General features: G+C 35.1%; 1 long non-coding RNA gene and 1 pseudogene across 1 annotated transcript in view; both read left to right on the top strand.

Moving 5' to 3' along the window:
- The first annotated feature begins 6,109 nt into the window (after positions 1 to 6,109).
- Positions 6,110 to 23,286, top strand: part of LOC141578256 (uncharacterized) — a 104,938-nt gene continuing 87,761 nt past the window's right edge. The window contains exons 1-2 of the long non-coding RNA XR_012508397.1: positions 6,110 to 6,180; positions 7,275 to 7,382. This is a non-coding gene — a long non-coding RNA (uncharacterized LOC141578256). The remainder of the gene's footprint in view (positions 6,181 to 7,274; positions 7,383 to 23,286) is intronic.
- LOC141578229 (large ribosomal subunit protein uL23 pseudogene) lies at positions 10,923 to 11,762 on the top strand (annotated as a pseudogene).

Genomic DNA, 23,286 nt, shown 5'->3' with positions numbered 1-23,286 from the left:
GAAACTTTACAGCTGTAAATACTTATATTTAAAAAAAAAGTAAGATGTCAGTCACTAACGTAACCTAACCCAACCTTAGTTTAGAAAACCTGAATAGACTTATAATGAGGAGAAAGAGAATTAGTAATCAGAAAGTTCTTACAAAGAAAAGCCTAAGCTACATGACTTCATGGTGAATTCTACCAAAGACATCACATACACACAAAATCTATAGATAAGTATCTCATGAATATAAATGCAGAATTCCTCAGCATAATACTAGCAAACAAAATCTAGCAACATTTAAAAAAGATTATACACCATGAACAACTGGGATTTGTCTCAAGAATGCAAGGCTGTTTTAATATTTGAAAAATCAATGTAATACATTAATAAGGACAAAAGTCCATGATTTTCTTAATAGATGCAGAAAAAGCATTTGACCATACCAATATGTCTTTTATTATAGAAAAACACTTAAATTAATAGTAAGGAAATTCCTCAACCTGATAAACAGTATCTGTAAAAAAACTCATAGCTAACATCATTCTTAATTGTAAAAGACTGAATTATTTCCCCTAAGATGAGGACTAAGTCAAGGATTCCACTCCTACTACTTCTCTTTAACATTGTACTATTGGTTCTAGCCACGACAGTTAGACAAGAAAAAGAAATAAAAGGCATCCAGATTGAAAAGGAATGTGTAATGCTGTTTCTGTTTTCAGATGACTTGATCTTGTACACAGAAAATCTTAAGAAATCCACTTAAAAACTTTTAGAAGTAGTAAGTTCAGCGTGGTTGGAGATGGAAGGTCATTACCAAAAAATAAATTGTATTTCTATAGCCTAGAAATTTCTATAACAGTTTCATTTACAGTAGCATCAAAGAATAAATTCACACTGGTCAGAGTGGCCATTATTAAAAAGTTCACAAAAAATAAATGTTGGAGAGGGTTTGGAGAAAAGGGAACCCTTCTACACTGTTGGTGGGAATGTAGTTTGGTGCAGCCATTATGGAAAACAGAATGGAGATTCCTTAAAAAACTGAAAATAGACTTACCCTATGATCCAGCAATCCCACTCCTGGGCATATATCTGGAGGAGACTCTAATTTGAAAAGTTACATACACCCCATGTTCATAGCAGCACTATTTGCAACAGCCAAGACATGGAAGAGACCTAAATGTCCATCAGTAGATGACTGGATAAAGAAGTTATGATACACACACACACACACACACATATATATACACATACACATACACATATGCATACATACATATATACACACACACATACACACAATGGAATACTACACAGGCATAAAAGAATAAAATAACACCATTTTCAGGAACATCGATGAAACTGGAGATTGTCATTGTAAGTGAAGAAAGCCAGAAAGAGAAAGAAAAATACCATATGATATTACTTATAAGTGGGATCTTAAAAAAAAAAAAAGACAAATGACCTTATTTATAAAACAGAGACAGACTCACAGACATAAAAAACAAACTTACGGTTACCGGGAGAAAGTTGGTGGGCAGTGATAAATTCGGAGTTTGGGATTTGTACTATATATAAAATAGATAAACAATTCTACTTTATATATATAATATATATATATAATTTGACTATATATATAAATCCCTATGCTGTATATCAGAAATTAACACATTGTAAATCAACTATACTTCAACTACAAAAAATAAACAGCAAGATCCTACTGTATAGCACAGGGAACTATATTCAATACCTTGTGATGGCCTATAATGAAAAAGAATATAAAAAGGAATATATATATATGTATATGTAAATATATATAAATGAATCGCTATGCTTTACACCAGAAATTAACACAACATTGTAAATTGACCATACTTCAATAAAAAAGAATAATTGGGAATAAATTCAACAAAAGAAGTATAAAACTTGTACACTAAAACCACAAAACATTGGTGAAAGAAAGTAAAGATGATCCATATAAATTGCAAGATATATCAATGGATTGGAAGACTTAACATCGTTAAGATGATAATACTCTCTAATCATCAACATAGTCCCCATCAAAATTTCTGCTTCTATTTTTATAGAAATTAACAAGCTGACCCTAAAATTAATGTAGTAATGGAATGGACCAAGAATAGCCAAAATAATATCAAAAAAGGAGAACAAATAGAAGGAATCACACTCCTAATTCCAGAACTTACTATAAAGCAATTATAATCAAGACAGTGTGGATGCTGGCATAAAGATAGGCATACAGACCCATGGAATAGGATTGAGAGTTTCTAGTTACATATACGACCAGTTGATTTTTGGCGAGGGTACCAGGACAATTCAATAAGGAAAGAAGTCTTTTTAACAAATGATACTGGAACAACTGGATATTCACATATAAGAGAATGAAGTTGGACTCCTATCTCACACCATATGGAAAAATCAGCTCAAAATGGTTCATAGACATAAATTTAAAGCTCATACTATGAAACTCTTAGAAGAAGAAGACAGACGTAAATCTTGGATTAGGCCAAGTTTTCTTAGGTATGATGTGAAAAGCAAAAGGAAGAGTAGAAAAATTAGATATACTGGAATTTATTAAATTATAAAATTTTGTGCTACAAAGGACACTACTAAGAAAGTGAAAAGACAACCCACAAAATGGGAGAAATATTTTCAAATCATATATCTACTAAAGGATTTGAATTTAGTGTAAAGAACTCTTACAACTCAATAATAAAAAGACAAACCAATTTAAAAATGGGCAAAGGCTCTCAATAGATATTTCTCCAAAGAAAATATACAAATGATCAATGACCAGTAAGCACATAAGAAAATGTTCAATATCATTAGTCATTAAGTATATGTAAATCAAACTACAATGAGATACCACTTTGTACCCAGTAGGATGGCTAGAATTAAAAAGTCAGATAATAACAAATGTTGAGGAGGATGAGGAGAAATTGGAGCTGCTGATGGGAATGTACAGAGGCGCAGCTGCTTTGGAAAACAGTTTGGCAGTTCCTCAAAATGTAAACATAGTTACCATGCGACCTGGGAATTTAACTCCTAGCTAATTACCCTTTAGTCATGAAAACTTATGTTTACACAAAAGCCTTGTTCATGAACAATTATTGCAGCATATTCTTAATAGCCAAAAAGTGGAAACAACCCAAATATCCATCTACTGATGAATGGATAAACATAATGTGGTATATTCGTACAATGGAACGTTATTCAGCAATAAAAAGGAATAAAGCACTAATGCATGCTACAACATGGACGAGCTTTGAAAGCATTATAAGTGACAGAAGTCAGTCATGAAAGACTGCATACTGTATGATTTCATTTACCTGAGCATTTCATATTTTCTGGGCATTAAGGAATGTCCCAAATAGGTAAATCTATAAGGATAGACAGTAGATTAGTGATTTCCTGGGAATAGGGGGTAGAAGGGTAGAGGGTATGAATGCTAATGGGTGTATGATCTTTTTTTTGGGTGTGACAGAAATAATCTTTAAGTAGATAGTGGAGATGGTTTCACAACTCTGAATATACTAAAACCACTCAATTGATCATTTCCTTTTAAAGGGTGAATTTTGTGGCATGTGAATTATACCTCAGACAGTTATTATATAAGAAAAAATACACGTGTTCACTCAATAAATTTTTGCGTGATTCCTGAATGTCAGACACTGTAAGTTGCTTTCTTATCTTCTCCTAATCCTGCTATGTGTGAATCACCTAGAGTCTTTTTCCTGGTTTGTGATTTTCAAACCTAAATCTGGGTAAGAACCACTTGGTTATCTTTAAAAAAGTGCGAATTTCTCAGTGTCCATTCCCAGAGATTCTGCCTCAGTATATCGGAGATGGGACTTGGAATCTACATTTATAACAAGTACCCATAAGTATCTCTGATGTAACTACTCTGGGAGGACTACATTTAGAAATGGTGCTCTAGGAGAATTTTACCAGCCGCGTTTTTATTTATGTACTTTCCTATCCTCTTCTTGAAGGTATCTTTACTCTCTGAATTGAATGTGTATAGATTAAAACAAAAAAATTAGAATACTTGTCATATTTGTGGAGAAACAGTGTATTTCTTAGTTCTAAATGCATTGAAGAAATCATGAAGGATAAGACTGACAGATGAGAATAGATAAAAGTCAACACAGTGAAAATAACTAAAAAATGACAGTTGATCAGAAAAATTTGCATGAGTTTAGAGACAAAGGGTAATAGTTACAGTACATAAAGTGATTATTCAAATTTATAAGAAAATTAAGATTTCAGTAGATAAATGCAGAAATATGTAAAAAAAATTTTTCAAAAATCAAAGAAGTACAATTAACCTGGATAAAGCAAATTTCATGCTTAGTAAACCAGCAAAATATTAAAATGGCAAGATCCTATGACGTTAGTTAAATTGGTGCACATTTTCGTTTACAAAAGCAGTGTGAATTGGTAGAAAGTACTTTGATCCTATGTCTCATGAGCCAGGAAAATGATTATCTCCTTAGAACCCAATGCTATCAGTGTTAAAACTTTGTCTTAGGAACATGATTTAATAGAAATAAAGTTACATACATATAAATGTTTAATTCAAAATTGAATAAGTATGAAACAAGTGAATTGTTTCATAATTCATTGTACATCAATACAACTACATTACTTCACTACTACTGTACTAACTGCTAGTGTAGACTGCTATACTAACATAAATTATGAAGACACACCCATCATGCTCATACATAAAGGAAACAGTCCCTAAAATGTGTTTGTGATAAAAATATGGATGATGAAACATTTTAAAAAATCCTTCATTTTTCCAACATTTTATTATGAACATTTCCAACATACAGCAAAGTTAAAAGAATTTTACAGCAAATATTCATATATCATCACTTAAATTCTACAATTACCATTGTTACAGTTTACCATATAATTACCTACCTTAATCTTTTTTATTAAGAATTTAAAACTTTTTCCAGCTGTCAAGTAATAATATGCCATTTCTTGAGATATACTTATTTTTGATTAACAGAAGAGTGACTTTTAAATTTCATTGAAAACATTAGAACAGTTTCTTGTAAGTTTGTGTATGGCCACAAGGTGTAGCTCTGGACCTATCACATCCTGGGATAAGCATCTGCAAGGAAGGTTTTAGTAAAGGTAACTTCTAAATGCAGTTGGACTTGTTTTGTTTATTTGGGTAAGGGTATAGTACATTTCTCCTTCACTGAGATCTACAGTATTTAGGTTATATATTTATTTTATTGTTCAAAATGTCTTTGCCACAATTTCTCTTACCTGGAACTTGACTTTCTTATTCCACAGTCAAAACTTCTCCAGGTCAAGAGTTTTGGGTTATGCAGCAAATGTTTGTTAACAGCTGTTTTAAATGTTAATTTTAAGAAAGTTTAAATTAGTCATGGATATGGAAAATTTCAGACTTTATTGTACAATGGTGTGATTATATGATTAATGTTTGTATTTCTTTAAACACAAATTCTATAAGGTCTGGGACTGTCACCTACCACAATGACAGACATTCAATAAATATTAGTTGAATGATAAATATAAAAAATTACTTGAAAATTTTACCAAAGGTTATTTTGTAGTAATTGGTAAGTTTACTGTATTAATTTGTTCATATGAGAGAATAAAATTATGGAGGCAAGAATCCAATAGTATGGTCAAATAAGTTAAACTGTCTACTGGAATAACAGGGGGAAGCTTTTCCAATTAAAGTCTTTTTTTTTTTTTAAAGGAGAGAATATTTGACAACCTGTCTATGAAACACAGTAGTTTTTTTTTTCTATAAAATGAAGCTATTCAGGGTAAAAGGTCTTGGGAGAATTTTAGCATAAGTAGAGATGTCTTTCTCAAAGAATTCAGTGTCATTCTTTTGAGTTTCAGATAGGAAGGTGAAAAAATTTATCAAGGGAGAAGATAAGAACAAACACTAGAGTTGCTGTTTCTAGAAGGACTCTTATTTTACAGGAAGAGGAGAAATACCAGAGAAACAAGACCACAAAATTACTTAGCTTGAGACTTAAGTTATTGACAAACATTTTGTCTTATCACTGTATTTTGCTTTTACATGTATTCTTTCAACTGTACTTCACAAAGAAGAGCCACTATATACACAGCCTGAAGGGCTTGGACTTTGAAGGCCTTTACTATCTTTCATTTCTTTAAAAGGTAAATAATGTCTATATTGCATACCTGTTTTTCATACCCTCTACCTCCTCCTTTTTCTCCTCTCTCCTCTTTCCCCTCTTCTCCTCCCTGTATTCCACACCTTCCCCTTTTTTTGTTTACCATTACTAGTTCATTTAGAGAAAGATTAATTGCTGCTGAAAGAATTAAATTGAAAACATAAAATAGTTCTTGAACAACTTCTATGAATGTACAGACTTGCTTTTGTAACTGCCCCCAAATATTATACAGATTAATATTTTAACATTTATTTGCTTTTTCTTGAATGTCATGATTTATTTTTAACTGATATCAGCTCCATTTATGGCAACCAGCTGGTAACTGCAAATTACAATTGCTGTGACAGACTGTATATGAAAAATATAAGCGTAATTTTGGGCATGATTATTGTACTTGCCTGAGTCATGGCTTGCATCATCTCCTGCAATTCTAATTTATGATTCACAGAATTTTATTTCTACTATATCCTTTTCAACCTCACACAAGCATCAGCCATGACATATAAATATGTGATGACTAATTTGCTTTCGCAGGAAAACCCAGATAATTTCTTTTGGCTGCTGTAAGAATTTTCAGCTTTTTCTTTAAAGCAAATAATAAACTTTATGCCCCAGAAATGATCTTTTTTTCCTGTTTCATAGTGTTTAAAGTCATGTTCAGAGGTTATTTTAAATTTGATTATTTACTAATTAATGGGCTTGACAAGATTATTTCATTGTATTTTTGCAAGTTGGGAAGGGATGGAGTTTGTTCTAACATAATGGTAGCGTATTCAGAGTTAAAATCTGAGCCAGGGTGGCCATAGATGATTTTAATGTAATTAAGTACATTAGACCCTGATATAATAGTTGATGTTAAAATGTACTTTGGTTGTTAGTTTAACCTACTGCTTTCAATTTTCCCCTCCTTTTGTGTTAAAAATTTCTGAAGTCTGGAAATGTTTCATAATGAAAGGCTATGTAGAATCAATTACCACAGTGCAAGAGGTAGGATAGATGCTAGGCATTTTGTCTACGTTATCTCATTTAATCTTCACCACAGCCCTATAAAGTGCCATTATTACTCCTCTTTTACAGAAAAAGAAGGAAAATGAGGCATGAGAGACTAGGTTTTGTCAAGAATCGTATTTATCACCCTTGAAGTTTTGTGTGGGACACCAGGATAGATGCTGAAGACACTCAAAGGTATGAGTCTGTTTTAGAAAGCCTTCAGTATGCTTGAGACAAGGCATACCTGTGAAAAAAAATGAGACGAGAATTGTTTGCTAAGTGCCAATATTCCTAAAGTGGTGTCTCCCACAAAAGTAAATCAACCGTGGGATCAGCAAACCTACCTAAGACTATCTTAGCAGAGGAGTCCAAAATGAAGTGGAACTGTACTGTTTTTACATGAATCTATTTACTGCCCTTACTTTCTTGAGAGAGTTAAAATCTATTTCTTCTGATTATTTTCTTGAAGTGGCACTTGGAAGGATAGCTTCTGTACAGTAAAGAAAATGTTCTTACCTTAGGTATCAAGCCATACATTATTTGACTAAATTGGTAAATCAGAAGCTAGTTATTTTCAAGTGTAAAGATAATTTTCTTGAATAACTGGCAGAAAGATTCACTATATATGTGGAGAAATAAATTTTAATTTCTGTGTGTGTTTAATTTTTTTTTATCAGAATGCTTTATTGTAGGAGATATCCCTTTAATAGAAACAGTTTTAATTGAAGCTCATTTTCCAGAGCAACGTCATTGCCAAGGAGCATCTATGTAGAATGAATAAGTAACTGTAACATGGAATACAAAAATACCACTTCTGGTCTGAGTAAGAGGTTAAAGTGATTTTATTATTTTTCACACCAATTTGAAGGCGATATCTCTTAATTTGAGGGAAAACAGACCACAGTAGGTATGCTAAATAGTTTTTGTTTTCACTCTTTAATTAATCAATTTGAGATAAAGAGAACAGAGGCATTGCGTGTGGAGTGATTAGAAAGAAGTGTTACCCACCTCAGTGTTCCCAAAGATTTTGTGTTTGTTATGCACTTTTGAAGAGTAGAAAATGTGGCGTTTTATTTGAGGAATTTAGAAGATGGGTGTATTTCTTTTCTTAAAAATATTTTGGGAAATAGAAGATGCATTTCACAGTTATTGCATTCTTCGCTGTTACTATTTGAGACTATTGACTTTTTTGCCTGAATTCTCCTTCTTACTCAGAGGTGTTCAGTTCCTACGTGTTCTAGCAAATCATAATTTTTTTTTTTCTTTTTGGAACTGGCCAGATGCTCCATCATATCTCTACCTACAGCTCTATGACAGATCCTTTAGTAGATTATGGCATTCTTTTCCATGAACCCAGGTACTTTTGCCGTCACAGTTTAGGGATTTAAGTAATTCAGTTTTTAGGTGAAAATCAAGAATCTGAAATTAGAGTTTGTAATAACCAGTTCTAGTTTGTTAAAAAGAAGATACAAAGATCTAGAACTCAGGAGCACAGAGAGCCAGGTAGCATCAGAAATCAGAACATAGGAATTTGAACTGGGGGTAATGATAACTTTCCTGCTGACTCTCTTGTATTTATTTGCTAAATGTATTTTCTCTAAATGTATTCAAGAAGTCTCTGCATTGTGATACAATGTTAAACGGAAAATGATAAAGTAATATTAGGATAATGATTTTAATAATAATTTTTTCATTTGTTTCTAAATTTTCTGTAGTATGATTATATTTACCATTATAATTTAAATAATTTAAAAATATAATTTATCATAATGTATTTTAAAACAAAAATTTCTTGGTAGAGAGTAAGTGTTTCAGATGCACATATCTGAATTAGCATTGGACTTGGAGTCACAGGAATTGTGTTTTAGGCCAGCCTACACCATTACTATGTATAATTCTGACTCCAGTTCTGATGTACATTTTTTTCCCACCCACCATGCAATTCTCTGACACCAGTTGGGTGTCCTATAATTGAACTCAATTCTGACACTATCTACTTGGAGATAGTGTCAGATTCCACAGATTAATGGCTCAGTCTCACAAGCCTGCTCCCACTTCAGAAGCCAGTTACAAGTCCAGGTTTTTACCTATGCTCCTGACTAACTGGCTATAAATCAGAGGAAACTATGACCCTCTTTTGGAGTTTTATTGACTTGCTAGAACAGCTCACAGAACTCAGGAAACCAGTTTACTTGCTATATTACTAGTTTATTATAAAAGGATATAACCCAGAAACAGTCAGATGGAAGAGATGCATAGGGCAAGGTACGTGGGAAATAACCACAGAGCTTCTGTGCTCTCTCCAGTCTTCTCATATCTCCCATGTTCACCAACCCAGAAGCTCTCTGAACCCAGTCCTTTTGGTTTTTATACAGGCTTTGTTACATAGGCATGTTTGATGCCTGGCAGTTGCCTATCCATTGATTTACCCTCCAGCGCCTTTCCCATCCTGGGAGGTCGTGGTTGGGGTGGGATTAAAAGTTTATAACCCTCTAATCTCATGGTTGGTTCTTGGGCTTTCCAAAAGTCACCTTTAACATAAAATCGGGTGTTGTTGAAAGAAATTTGTTAAGATACCAAAACACCTTTATGGCTCTCATCACTTAGGAAATGCCAAGGATTTTAGGACCTCTGTGGCAGAAACAGGGACAAAGACCAACTATATATATTTCTTATGAATGACAGTATTACACTATGCACGTCACTTTTTCTATCTGGGTTTCCACTTCCTTACCTGTAACATTGAGATAAAGTAATATCTACCTTTCAGGTCAATTGAAGAGATTATGATAATGTCTTTGAAAGTGCTTGGCAATGTGCTACACAAATGCTAAACTACATTGGAATAGTATAAAGCAAAAGCAAGTTATTTCAAGTTCTGAAAAGTATTTTAAAAATACAAAGTGAAAATTAAATAAATGTTATAATCAAGGAAGATGGTCTTCTCCTAAATGTTGCATCTTCCTAAAAGAAGTACCTGGCAGTATAAGGTATAAAAAAATGTTAACAGTTGAAATAACACAATAGATGAGATAAGTAATAAAGAGGATACAACTGAAGAATTAACTAGTTAAAAGGTTAGATTGAGGGACACTCTTAGAAAGAAAACTTGAGAAATGAAAGATGAAAATTGTAGTGTCAATAATAGGAGTTTCAGAAACAAATAAAAATGGAGAGTAGGAAACTGTTGAGGAATTAGTGAAAAAACATTTCTCAGAATTAACAACAATAAAAAAGGCTGAATTACCTCAGATCAAAAAGACCCATAGAATACCAATCAGGAGAAGAAAAACCCACATCTAGACATATAAAAGATGTAAGAAATTCAAGGTTAAAGAAAATCTTAAAAGCTTTTAGTGAAAGGGAAGCAACTCACCTACAAATTAACAAAAATCAAATGGACTTCGTGTGTCTTAACAGCAACACTGACGGCAAGGCGACAATGGAGAAATATTTTTAAACTATTGAAATAAAATAATTTTGAACCTAGACTGTTACTTCTCTGCAAATTGTTATTCATATAGATAATGTTTGCCACATTATATATATAAAATGAAGAATCACAATGAAAACATTATTAATGGAAGTACTCCCATTTCCATGATGAAGCACACGAAGCACATGACCTTTAGGGTGTCCTCTAGATAATGCATATTGAAACACACTTTCCACCTCTCACCAAATGTTTGCCTCAAATAGACCACAATATGGATGGAGGGTTAGGTTAAAACTAGGATGAGGAGTGAGAGCAGAAAGGACAAAAACATTCAACAGTTTGTGCCCAGAGCTGTCGACCTGACAGGAATGATGGAGGCATATACCAGAGATAAGAGAAAGGGAAATTTATTGTGACAGAAGGCAGTAGTAGCCAGAGAAGTAGAAGGACCCAAATAAAGGGACGGGAAGGGTCGCCTAGGTGAGGGAGAGAACTTATATAGGTGGACTTTGATGTATACTTAATCAGACAGACATTGCCACAGAGACAGTCCAGGTTAGATCCCTGCTTTTAAAATGCAAGTCCCAGTTGTTGCTCAAGAAGTGCTTTAAAAGTGATGACTGCTTGCTTTTCACGAAGATAGCGCCAAAAGCAAAGAAGGAAGCCCCCTCCCAAAGCCGAAGCCAAAGCAAAGGCTTTGAAGGCCAAGAAAGCAGTGCTGAAAGGCATCCACAGCCACAAAAAAAAGAAGATCCAGACGTAACCCACATTCCGATGGCCCAAAACACTGTGGCTCAGAAGGCAGCCCAAATATCCTTGGACGAGCGCCCCTAGGAGAAACAAGCTTGACCAATATGCCATCATCAAGATCCCCCTCACCACCAAGTCAGCTATGAAGAAGATAGAAGACAACAACACACTTGTGTTCATTGTGGATGTCAAGGCCAACAAGCACCAGATAAACAGGCTGTGAAGAAGCTCTATGGCATTGACATGCCTAAGGTCAATACCCTGATCAGGCCTGATGGAGAGAAGAAGGCATATGTACGACTGGCTCCTGACTATGATGCTTTGGATGTTGCCAACAAAATTGGAATCATCTAAACTCAGTCCAGCTGGCTAATTCTAAATATAAAAATTTCACTAAAAAAAAAAAAGTAATGACTGCTTTATCAGGGGATCAATTTACCTATTAACTAGTTTGCCAACATCAATTTGCCGAATGATTAATTAATCAGATAATCAATCCACCGATTTGTTTCAGTTTTGCTGTAACATTGGCAAATTGCTCACTCAGTGAATTGATTCTCAGTGAATTGGTCTACTTCCGGATTCTGATTCCCCAGGCAAACCAGCTTGCCAAAGTTGAGTAAGCCACACTCTTCATTCTTTAATTTATACATTCATTCACTGGCAGTTTTTAAAATACCTACTATGTGTCTGGCACTGTTCTAGGAGAGAACTTCCTGCCAGTAGATCTGTGGAAGGAAGTGGTTTCATCCACTGTATACAATACATAATTGACAAAGATTTCTTATTTCCATAAAAAAGAACATTGCCCCCAATATTACAGAATTATGAAGATTTACCTAAAATAGGAATCTAAACAGACAATATTAAGACACGAGAAACTGGCTAAAAATCCAACAAATATTTATGAAGCCTTTTCTCTTTCCAGCACTGTGCCAGGTAGTAAGTATTTTAACAGGTAACAAATGTGCTAAAGGAAAAATCCAAGAAATGAATAAGTTGGGTTTTGAAATTCACATGTAGGCTGCCTGACATAGGTCATCTATTCTTTCCACAGAAATAATGTTATGAACAGGTATTAACTTCTTGGGTTGGCTCACAGCACTTTAATCCTCAGTGTAGTGATGAGCACAGCAAGAGAGACAGTGTGTGATGTAGTGTGAAAAACAAGGACTTTGGAATCAGACCTAAATTTGAGTAGTTGGGTAACCCGGGGCAAATAACTTTTGCTCTCTGAATCTCATCTGTAACATGAGAATGATAATGTCTATCCCAAAGTGTTGGTGGTCAAATGAGATAATATAATATGCGAATCCTTCTCAAGGTATGCAGTATCTTTTCATGGATAGATGAGCCACACCTCTCTTCTCCTTTTTCTGCTTTCTTAAAAGGAACGGTTTAACCATAATTTAGTATTTTAGTGACTCTGGTTCATCAACTACTTGTGTTGTAATATGGTAAGTGGTGCCCTCAAGAACAGTTTGCTTATATAGGGCTATTTCTTCTACATTAAGTTATCTTCGAGTGTTATTTTATGTTTTTATAGTTTAGATGCCTCACCTTCACTGTAAAGCGGCACTTCTGGATGTTATTAGTGTCTAGTTCTAGCTTTATTATGCGCTACTCTTAATCTTCTGTGGGGAGAACCCAGAGGACTTCATTCATTAGAATTGCCTATAAGCCAAACGTAGACAGGCTCTGAGGATTTAGAGACACTATCATGAAGAATACATGGTCTTTGTTTAAACTCCTTTGCCCACAATTTTACCTGAAGTCACAGATCAGAAACAAAACCATACTCCAAAGTCAAACATACCATCTCTGCCTTCCTTCAACAGAGAGATGATGGTAGCAGTAATTGTGTGCAGTCACTACATTGCTTATCACTCTTCAGCATGTTTGCAACTAGTTTTGAGGTCATACATGAACATTATTAACCTCATCATGCTTCTCCAGTGTGGAACAGAAAGAATGTTGACAGTGCTGGTTAAAAGAGGCATGTGATTAGGATGGAGATGAAAGCAAAGAAGAAAAATAATGGAACAGCAAGAAAATGGGCACATGGGAGAATTATTTAATAGTAGGGTTAATTCTGAAAGCCCGAGAGCAAATTCGGAACATGCAAATGTCATGCCTGTGCAATGGGCAAAAATAGGTAAGTATTGCATGTATGAAAAGATTCATGTACAAAGCTATTCACTGCAGCTTTGCTGTAATAGAAAAATCCTGCAAACAGCCTAACAACATAAGAGGACTGGGTAAATAATTATATATCCATGCAATGGAAAACTCTGAACATCTGAAAAAATGAGGTTGCTGTTTATATATTGATATTGAATGGCCTTCAAGTTTATTTGTTAAGTTAAACAAAATCAAGATGCACAAGAGCATTTATAGTATATTATCGTTCATGTAAGAAAAAGGACAAAAAGTAGACACATACATATGCTCTTTTAGAAGTATAGAATATCTCTGAAGAGTAGCTCTATAACGTTACAGCTGATACCACAGAAATAAAAAAGATCTTAAGAGGCTACTGTGAACAACTATATGCCAACTAACTGAACAACCGAGAAGAAATGGAAAAATTCTTAGAAATATACAACCAAGACAGAACCAGGAAGAAATAGAAAAGCTGTTGAACAGACCAATTTCTAGTAAGGAGATTGATTAATAAACAAAAATTACCCTACAAAGAAAAGCCCAGGATCAGATGACTTCGCTGGTGAATTTTACCAAACATTTAAAGAAGAATCAATTCCAGTTCTTCCCAAACACTGCCCAAAAAAGTCAAAGAGGGGAAACACTCCAAGACATTCTTTTTGTTAGGCCAGTATTACCCTGATATTAAAGTCAGATAAAGACACTACAGGAAAGAAAACTATAGGCCAACATCCCTGATGAATATAGATGCAAAAAATCTCAAAAAATTACTGTCAAACTCAATTCAGTAGCACACCTGTGATCACAGTTAGGAGTTTGAATTTTATGCTTAGTATGGTAGGCAAGCATTGGAAAATTTTAAGTAAAGAAGTGGCATAATCATGTCTATGTTTAAAAAGATTGCTCTCCACAGAACAGACTGTTGATTTCAAGAACAGAACTAGGTAACCAATTAGGAATTTACTGATAACTCAGGTGAGAGACAAAGTGGCTTGAGCTAGAGTTATAGTGCTTGCCAGAGCTCCAGCTTTCTCAGAGCTGCGCTGTAGTCTGAGGCTCCTGCTGTTCAGTCCTCCCTACTGCCCTGTCTGCTTTCACAGAGGTTAGACCCACATCATGGACTAAAGGTTTTACTTGTTTACTCCTGCTCCCTCTCCCCTTTATCTCTCACTGGTATTATCCCCAGTACATCTCTTGCACTTTTAACTCCTTCTTGGCATCTGTTTCTGAGAGGACCCAACTGACACTTTTACTTAGAAGTCCCAACAAATGGACTTAGGACAAACCTTTTAGAATCTGATCTACCTGGAAATAGAGAAACTTCTGAACTTATATTGCTTTGAGATCTACTTTTCTTCCTAACTATATTCCAGAGTACTGCTGTTTAATCTCAGTATAATGTGAGCCACATATATAATTCTAAATTTTCTAGTAGCCACATTAAAAAGGTAAAAAGAAATAGGTAAAACTAATTTTGATAATACATTTTATATAACTAAATATATCCAAAATATTGTTTTAACATACAATCAATATAAAAATTATCAATGAAATATTTTACTTTTTCAGCAATAATACTGAAATCTGTTGTGTATTTTGCTTTTACAGCACATCTCAATTCCTAATTCAAAGCCATAATTCAAGTATGCAACAGCAGCACGTGGCTCCCGTATTAGACAGCGCAGTTCTGAATAGTCTTGAATACAAATAAGTGACCTTGAGGACAGGCAAGAAGTTACTGTTGTATGAGTTTTTGTTGTTGTTGTTGTTGTTGTTTACTATTTCTGTGGGCAAATATGGATTAAGATCTGGCTGGGGACTAGGGTCTGAGAATGCATCTCATGCTGTCTCTGGCCTCCCCCATGGCATTTGTCTTTTCCTGCTCTATGGTCCCAGTTGTTAAAGGTGCTTTTTTCCTGCAGCCTTCCTGCTGGTGAGAAAGAGCCATTGTGACTTCTCCCAGCAGGAAGAGGCATTCCTTCTGCTCTTATCTCTCTTGGCACAGCAGGAGGGCAACATGGGCATTATAGTAGTAATAGAAGGGTCTTGTTTGGTGTGAGTGGCCTGTAATCATGGAACTCTCATTTTTTTATTGGTAAAATTAGACAGCACACACAACAGTTGTAGAATATTATATAACTAAAGTCTAGGCAACAAAGTAGTGACTATAAATGCACTTTGAAAACATATACAACATACCATGTGCCTCACTGCCAATTTCACAAAATAAGATGTAGTTCAGTGGTTTCCAATCTTGTTGCACATTAGAATCACTTGGTGATTTTTTAAAAAAAGACTGATGCTAACACCTGCAGATACTCTAATTAGAGTACTGCTTGGGCATTGAAATTTTTGAAGTTCCCTAGTAAAGTTTGGGAATAAGTGCACTAATGTGCAGCAATGTTTGGAAACCACTGATATTGTCCTCTTAGTCCTCTTAGAAAACATATGTTTTCATTAATACAACAGATGTTTATTAGGACCTTCTGTGTGTCATGCATACGGCTAAATGCCAGGACCTACTAGGGAACCAGACATTATAAATATTTATCATCTGTCACATATCATATATTGTGGAATCCTAGGAGGGAAGATTCTATCAGAGAAGATTTCGAGGAGGAAATAAAGTGGATCTTGAGGAAAGAATAGGAATTATCTGGAGGGATGGGGACAATATGAAGTGAGGAGAAATTTCATTTCTTGGGGGAGAGAATATGGTATAAAAACATATTCAGGGTATATATGTGGGGAGGGAAATAGCTCAGTGGTATTAGCTTAGCATGCATGAGGTTCTGGGTTCGATTCCCAGGATCTCCATTAAAATAAAAAAAATTAGAATGTATTTCATTAGGATATGTGTTGGAGTGGTATGAATGATCCGAGATAAGAATGGAAAAGCAGCCTGGGGCTTTCTGATGAGCCTCATTAGCTCAGGAGTTTGGAGTTTATGCTCCTGTTTTATGTCTGTTTTGATTTCTCCCAATGACATTGAAAACTCTGGGAGTGGATTTCCTATTGATAATTCAGAAGCCAATGGAGCTGTTTCCTTGAGATTGAGGATTTTAAATGTGTCTTTTGGAAAGATCACATGGGTGGTAGGATAGAGGGTGGACCAAGAACAGTACAGTAGATAAGATAAGAAATGGTGGGAGGATTAGAGAATGGTGAGTGAGTTCACAGGATATGTAGGGTATCTTCGTCTGCTCAGGGTGCCTTAACAAAATACCAAAGACTGTGTGGCTGGAACAAAAATTTATTTTCTCATAGTTCTGGAGGCTTAGCAGCCCATGGTCAAGGTTCTGGCTGATGGGTTTTCTGGTTAAGATCCACTTCTTGGCTTGCAGATGGCTGCCTTCTTGATGTGTGCTCACATGACTTCCTTTCTGTGCACCCTTGGAGAGAGGGAGAGAAGGAGAGAGGGAGAAAAGGGGAGAGGGAGCTCTCTGGTGTCTCTTCTTAGAAGGACACTAATCCTTTTGGATTAGGAGCCCACCCTTATGACCTCATTTATCCTTAGTTACCTCCCCAAAGGCCCTGTCTGCAAATACAGTTATATTGGGTTTGAGACTTCAACGTATGATTTTTTGGGGGAACAATTTAGGCCATAGCATAGGGTGTATTTTTTCATTCAATGACTTTTTTTTTTTTTAACATTTTTTATTGATTTATAATCATTTTACAATGTTGTGTCAAATTCCAGTGTTCAGCACAATTTTTCAGTTATTCATGGACATATACACACTCATTGTCACATTTTTTTCTCTGTGAGTTATCATAACATTTTGTGTATATTTCCCTGTGCTATACAGTGTAGTCTATTCTACAATTTTGAAATCCCAGTCTATCCCTTCCCACCCTCCACCCCCCTGGTAACCACAAGTCTGTATTCTCTGTCTGTGAGTCTATTTCTGTCCTTTATTTATGCTTTGTTTTTGTTTGTTTTTGTTTTTGTTTTTTAGATTCCACATATGAGCGATCTCATATGGTATTTTTCTTTCTCTTTCTGGCTTACTTCACTTAGAATGACATTCTCCAGGAGCATCCATGTTGCTGCAAATGGCATTATGTTGTCGGTTTTTATGGCTGAGTAGTATTCCATTGTATAAATATACCACTTCTTCTTTATCCAGTCACCTGTTGATGGACATTTAGGCTGTTTCCATGTTTTGGCTATTGTAAATAGTGCTGCTATGAACATTGGGGTGCAGGTGTCATCCTGAAGTAGATTTCCTTCTGGATACAAGCCCAGGAGTGGGATTCCTGGGTCATATGGTAAGTCTATTCCTAGTCTTTTGAGGAATCTCCACACTGTTTTCCATAGTGGCTGCACCAAACTGCATTCCCACCAGCAGTGTAGGAGGGTTCCCCTTTCTCCACAGCCTCTCCAGCATTTGTCATTTGTGGATTTTTGAATGACGGCCATTCTGACTGGTGTGAGGTGATACCTCATTGTAGTTTTGATTTGCATTTCTCTGATAATTAGTGATATTGAGCATTTTTTCATGTGCTTTTTGATCATTTGTATGTCTTCCTTGGAGAATTGCTTGTTTAGGTCTTCTGCCCATTTTGGGATTGGGTTGTTTATTTTTTTCTTATTGAGTCATAGGAGCTGCTTATATATTCTGGAGATCAAGCCTTTGTCGGTTTCACTTGCAAAAATTTTCTCCCATTCCTTAGGTTTTCTTCTTGTTTTATTTCTGGTTTCCTTTGCTGTGCAGAAGCTTGTAAGTGTCATTAGGTCCCATTTGTTTATTCTTGCTTTTATTTCTTCTAGGAGAAAATTTTTGAAATGTATGTCAGATAATGTTTTGCCTATGTTTTCCTCTAGGAGGTTTATTGTATCTTGTCTTATGTTTAAGTCTTTAATCCATTTTGAGTTGATTTTTGTATATGGTGTAAGGGAGTGTTCTAGCTTCATTGTTTTACATGCTGCTGTCCAGTTTTCCCGACACCATTTGCTGAAGAGACTGTCTTTATTTCAATGTATATTCTTGCCTCCTTTGTCAAAGCTGAGTTGACCAAAAGTTTGTGGGTTCATTTCTGGGCTCTCTATTCTGTTCCATTGGTCTATATGTCTGTTTTGGTACCAATACCATGCTGTCTTGATGACTGTAACTCTATAGTATTGTCTGAAGTCTGGGAGAGTTATTCCTCCAGCCTCTTTCTTTCTCTTCAGTAATGCTTTGGCAATTCTAGGTCTTTGATGGTTCCATATGAATTTTATTATGATTTGTTCTAGTTCTGTGAAATATGTCCTGGGTAATTGGATAGGGATTGCATTAAATCTGTAGATTGCCTTGGGCAGTGTGACCATTTTAACAATATTGATTCTTCCAATCCAAGAGCATGGAATATCTTTCCATTTTTTAAAGTCTTCTTTAATTTCCTTCATCAATGGTTTATAGTTTTCTGTGTATAATTCTTTCACCTCCTTGGTTAGATTTATTCCCAGATATTTTATTACTTTGGGTGGTATTTTAAAGGGGATTGTTTCTTTACTTTCTTCTGTTGATTTATCGTTAGTGTAAAGAAATGCAACTGATTTTTGAATGTTAATTTTGTAACCTGCTACCTTGCTGAATTCTTCAATCAGCTCTAGTAGCTTTTGTGTGGACCTTTTAGGGTTTTCTATATATAGTAACATGTCATCAGCATATAATGACACTTTTACCTCTTCTTTTCCAATTTGGATCCCTTTTATTTCTTTCTCTTGCCTGACTGCTGTGGCTAGGACTTCCAGGACTATGTTGAATAGGAGTGGTGATAGTGGGCATCCTTGTCTTGTCCCAGATTTTAGTGGGAAGCTTTTGAGTTTTTCACCGTTGAGTACTATGCTGGCTGTAGGCTTGTCATATATAGCTTTTATTATGTTGAGATATGTTCCCTCTATACCCACTTTGGCGAGAGTTTTTATCATAAATGGGTGTTGAATTTTATCAAATGCTTTTTCTGCATCGATTGAGATGAGCATGTGGTTTTTGTCCTTTCTCTTGTTGATGTGATGTATTACACTGATTGATTTGCGTATGTTGAACCAGCCTTGTGTCCCTGGGATGAACCCCACTTGGTCATGATGTGTAATCTTTTTTATGTGTTGTTGGATTCTATTTGCTAAAATTTTGGTGAGGATTTTGGCGTCTATGTTCATCAGTGATATTGGCCTATAATTCTCTTTTTTTGTAGTGTCTTTGCCTGGTTTTGGTATCAGGGTGATGGTGGCTTCATAGAATGAGTTTGGGAGTATTCCCTCCTTTTCAATCGTCTGGAAGAGTTTGAGAAGGACTGGTATGAGTTCTTCTTTGTATGTTTGGTAGAATTCCCCGGTGAAGCCGTCCGGTCCTGGACTTTTATTTGTAGGGAGGTTTTTAATTGCTATTTCTATTTCCTTTCTAGTGATTGGATTGTTCAAGTGTTCAGATTCTTCTTGATTCAGTTTTGGTGGACAGTATGTTTCCAGAAACTTGTCCATCTCCTCTAGGTTATCCAGTTTGGTTCCATATAGTTTTTCATAATATTCTCGTATGATATTCTGTATTTCTATTTTGTTTGTTGTAATTTCTCCATTTTCCTTTCTTATTTTGCTAATTTGTGCTCTCTCTTTTTTCTTCTTTGTGAGTTTGGCCAGAGGTTTGTCGATTTTATTTACTTTTTCAAAAAACCAGCTTTTGGTTTGGTTGATTTTTTCTATGGTCTTGTTAATCTCTATTGTATTTAATTCCTCTCTGATCTTTATTATTTCCTTCCTTCTGCTGCTTTTTGGGGCTTTTTGTTCTTCTTTTTCTAATTCATTCAGGTGGTGGGTTAAATTGTTTATTTAAGATTGTTCTTCTTTTTTGAGGAAGGCCTGTATCGCTATAAACTTCCCTCTTAGCACTGCCTTTGCTGTGTCCCATAGGTTTTGAGTGGTTGTGCATTCATTATCATTTGTCTCAAGGTATTTTTTAATTTCAGCTTTGATTTCCTCATTGATCCATTGTTTTTTCAATAACATATTGATTAATCTCCATGCTTTCCTTTTTTTCTCCTTTGTTTCTCTGTTGTTGATTTCCAGTTTCATGGCTCCTTCAATGACTTTGATGGCACTTGTGTTCACAGTGTAAAGAAACAAATTTGAGTCTGGGAATCTATCAGAACTAGGTGTTTATCACCTACCAACTGAAATGACCTTGGGGAAGTTGCTTAAACTCTCTTAGTTCTCTTACCTATAAAATGGAGATAATACTGCCTTTTTACAGTGTTTTTGAGAATTGTGTAAGACAGTGGAAGCTTCTGCCCTTGGGTCTACCAGGTGATAGAATGAGTACTTTTGCATGTTGGTATACACTTTGCCTGCTGATTTGTAATATTCTGTCACTGATTCCATGGTTTCCACTTACAACTGCAGGGTCACCATCTACCAGCAAAAAGGGAATAACTAGGTTTCAGTGCGAAAGAGAATAAATCTGTTTCTTTCCCATGTGATTTCACAGAATGTACTGCATTGAAGGGAGGCCTGGATTGCCTTTATGCACATGAGTATGACATGTGAACTTTTTCTGTTCAAAAGCCTAATCTTCAGCTGTTCATTATTTTGTGGTCACCATTCTTGCTAGCCCAGTTCTCTAATATTTATGAGATGTTTTAAGTAAACATTGGAAAATAATGCAATGCATTGCATTACTAATAGAAAACAGCAGGGGGAAAGAGAGAAGTCCTTTTATTTTTTATTACCAATCTAACTCTATTAAAATTCCCAATTGAGATTAAGGTTATCTGGGAAAAACACAGAGCGGAAACCTGAACTAGCAACATGAACATTCTAAATACTCAGTCTTCATCTGGGGCTTTCTGATCTTTGAGGATTCTGTGGGTACATCTTTTTTGACTGCAATCACATATTAGCAGAATTCAAAATAGAAAATACAGTGTGTCAATAACAGCACTACAACAGCTTCAGTCTTTTTAAAAATTGAGAAGTTATATGATTTGGGTGTTGAGTTTTTTTTTTTTAATAATATACTAGGCTTGAATATAAGCATTTATAAACTCCTAAGGAGCATCTCTTATGTAAGTGGAATTAGATATTTTTTCAAGTTCAAGGTACCCTCTGAAAGAGTTTCAATTTGGTTTCTGTGTTTGTCTTTTCACTAAAAAATGTAGGGCAATTGTTTCCCTGATGGATGGTGCAGTCTTGAGTGAAAATAGCCATCATTTTTATTTGTGGTGACAAAAGGCAATAATAGGGACTCTTACATTAAAAAATAGAATTTAAACTATGAACAACTATTTGACAACAAATTGGACAACCTAGAAGAAATGGACAAGTTCCTAGAAACATATAGTCCACCCAAACGGAATCAAGAAGAAATAGATAATTTGAACACACCAATCACTAGAAGTGAAACTGAATCAGTAATTGAAAAAAAAAAATTCCTGCAAACAAAAGTCCAGGATCAGATGGATTCACTGGAGAATTCTACCAAACATATACAGAAGAACTTATACCAGTCCTTCTCAAACTATTCCAAAAGATTGAAGAGGATGGAACACTCCCAAACTCATTCTGTAAAGCCACCATCACCCTGAAACCAAAACTAGACAAAGACACTACCAAAAAAGAAAATTACAGGCCAATATCTGTGATGAACATAGTTGCAAAAATTCTCAACAAAATGTTAGCAAACCAAATCTAACAATACATAAAAAAGATTATACACTACCATCAAGTTGGATTCATCCCAGGGACACAGGATGGTTCAGCATATGCAAATCAATCAATATGATACACCATATCAACAGAAGAAAGGACAAAAACCACATGATCATCTCAACAGATGCTGAAAATGCATTTGATAAAATTCAACATCTACTCATGATAAAAACTCTTACCAAAATGGGTGTAGAGGAAACATCCAGACATAATAAAAGCTATTTGTGACAAACCCACAGCCAACATAATACTCAATGGTTAAAAGTTGAAAGCCTTCCAGCTAAAATCTGAAACAAGATAAGGATGCCCACTCTTACCACTTCTATTCAACATAGTATTGGAAGTCCTAGCCATAGCAATCAGAAAAGAAAAAGAATTGAGAGAGATCCATATTGGAAGAGAAGAGGTAAAAATGTCACCATATGCAGATGACATGATACTACATATAGAAAACCCTAAAGACTCCACACAAAAACTACTAGAGCTGATAAACAAATTCAGCAAGATAGCAGGATACAAGATTAACATACGGAAGTCAGCTGCATTTCTTTACACTAACAATGAAATATCAGAAAGGGAAATTTTTAAAAATCTCTTTTAAAATCACATCAGAAAAAATAAAATAGTTAATAAACCTCACTAAGGAGGTGAAAGACTTAAACATGGAGAACTATAAAACATTGATTAAGGAAATTAAAGATGATTTAGAGAAATGGAAAGATATCCCACACTCTTGAATTGGAAGAATTAATATTGTTAAAATGGTCATATTACTCAAAACAATCTACAGATTTAATACAATCCCTATCAAATTACCCGGGACATTTTCACAGAACTAGAGCAAATAATCCTAAAATTTATATGGAATCACAAAAGACCCAGAATGGCCAAAGCAATACTGAAGAAAAAGAATGAAGCTGGAGGAGTAACTCTCCCAGACTTCAGACAGTACTCCAGAGCCACAGTAATCAAAACAATGTGGTATTGGCACAAAAACAGACATATGGATCAACGGATCAGAATAGAGATCCCCAAAATAAACCACACACGTAGCTCTGACT

This window comes from Camelus bactrianus, chromosome 7, assembly GCF_048773025.1.
Source record: "Camelus bactrianus isolate YW-2024 breed Bactrian camel chromosome 7, ASM4877302v1, whole genome shotgun sequence".
Lineage (NCBI taxonomy): Eukaryota > Metazoa > Chordata > Mammalia > Artiodactyla > Camelidae > Camelus > Camelus bactrianus.
Note: the sequence above shows the minus strand (reverse complement) of the source record. Positions and strands in the feature narration are given on the sequence as shown.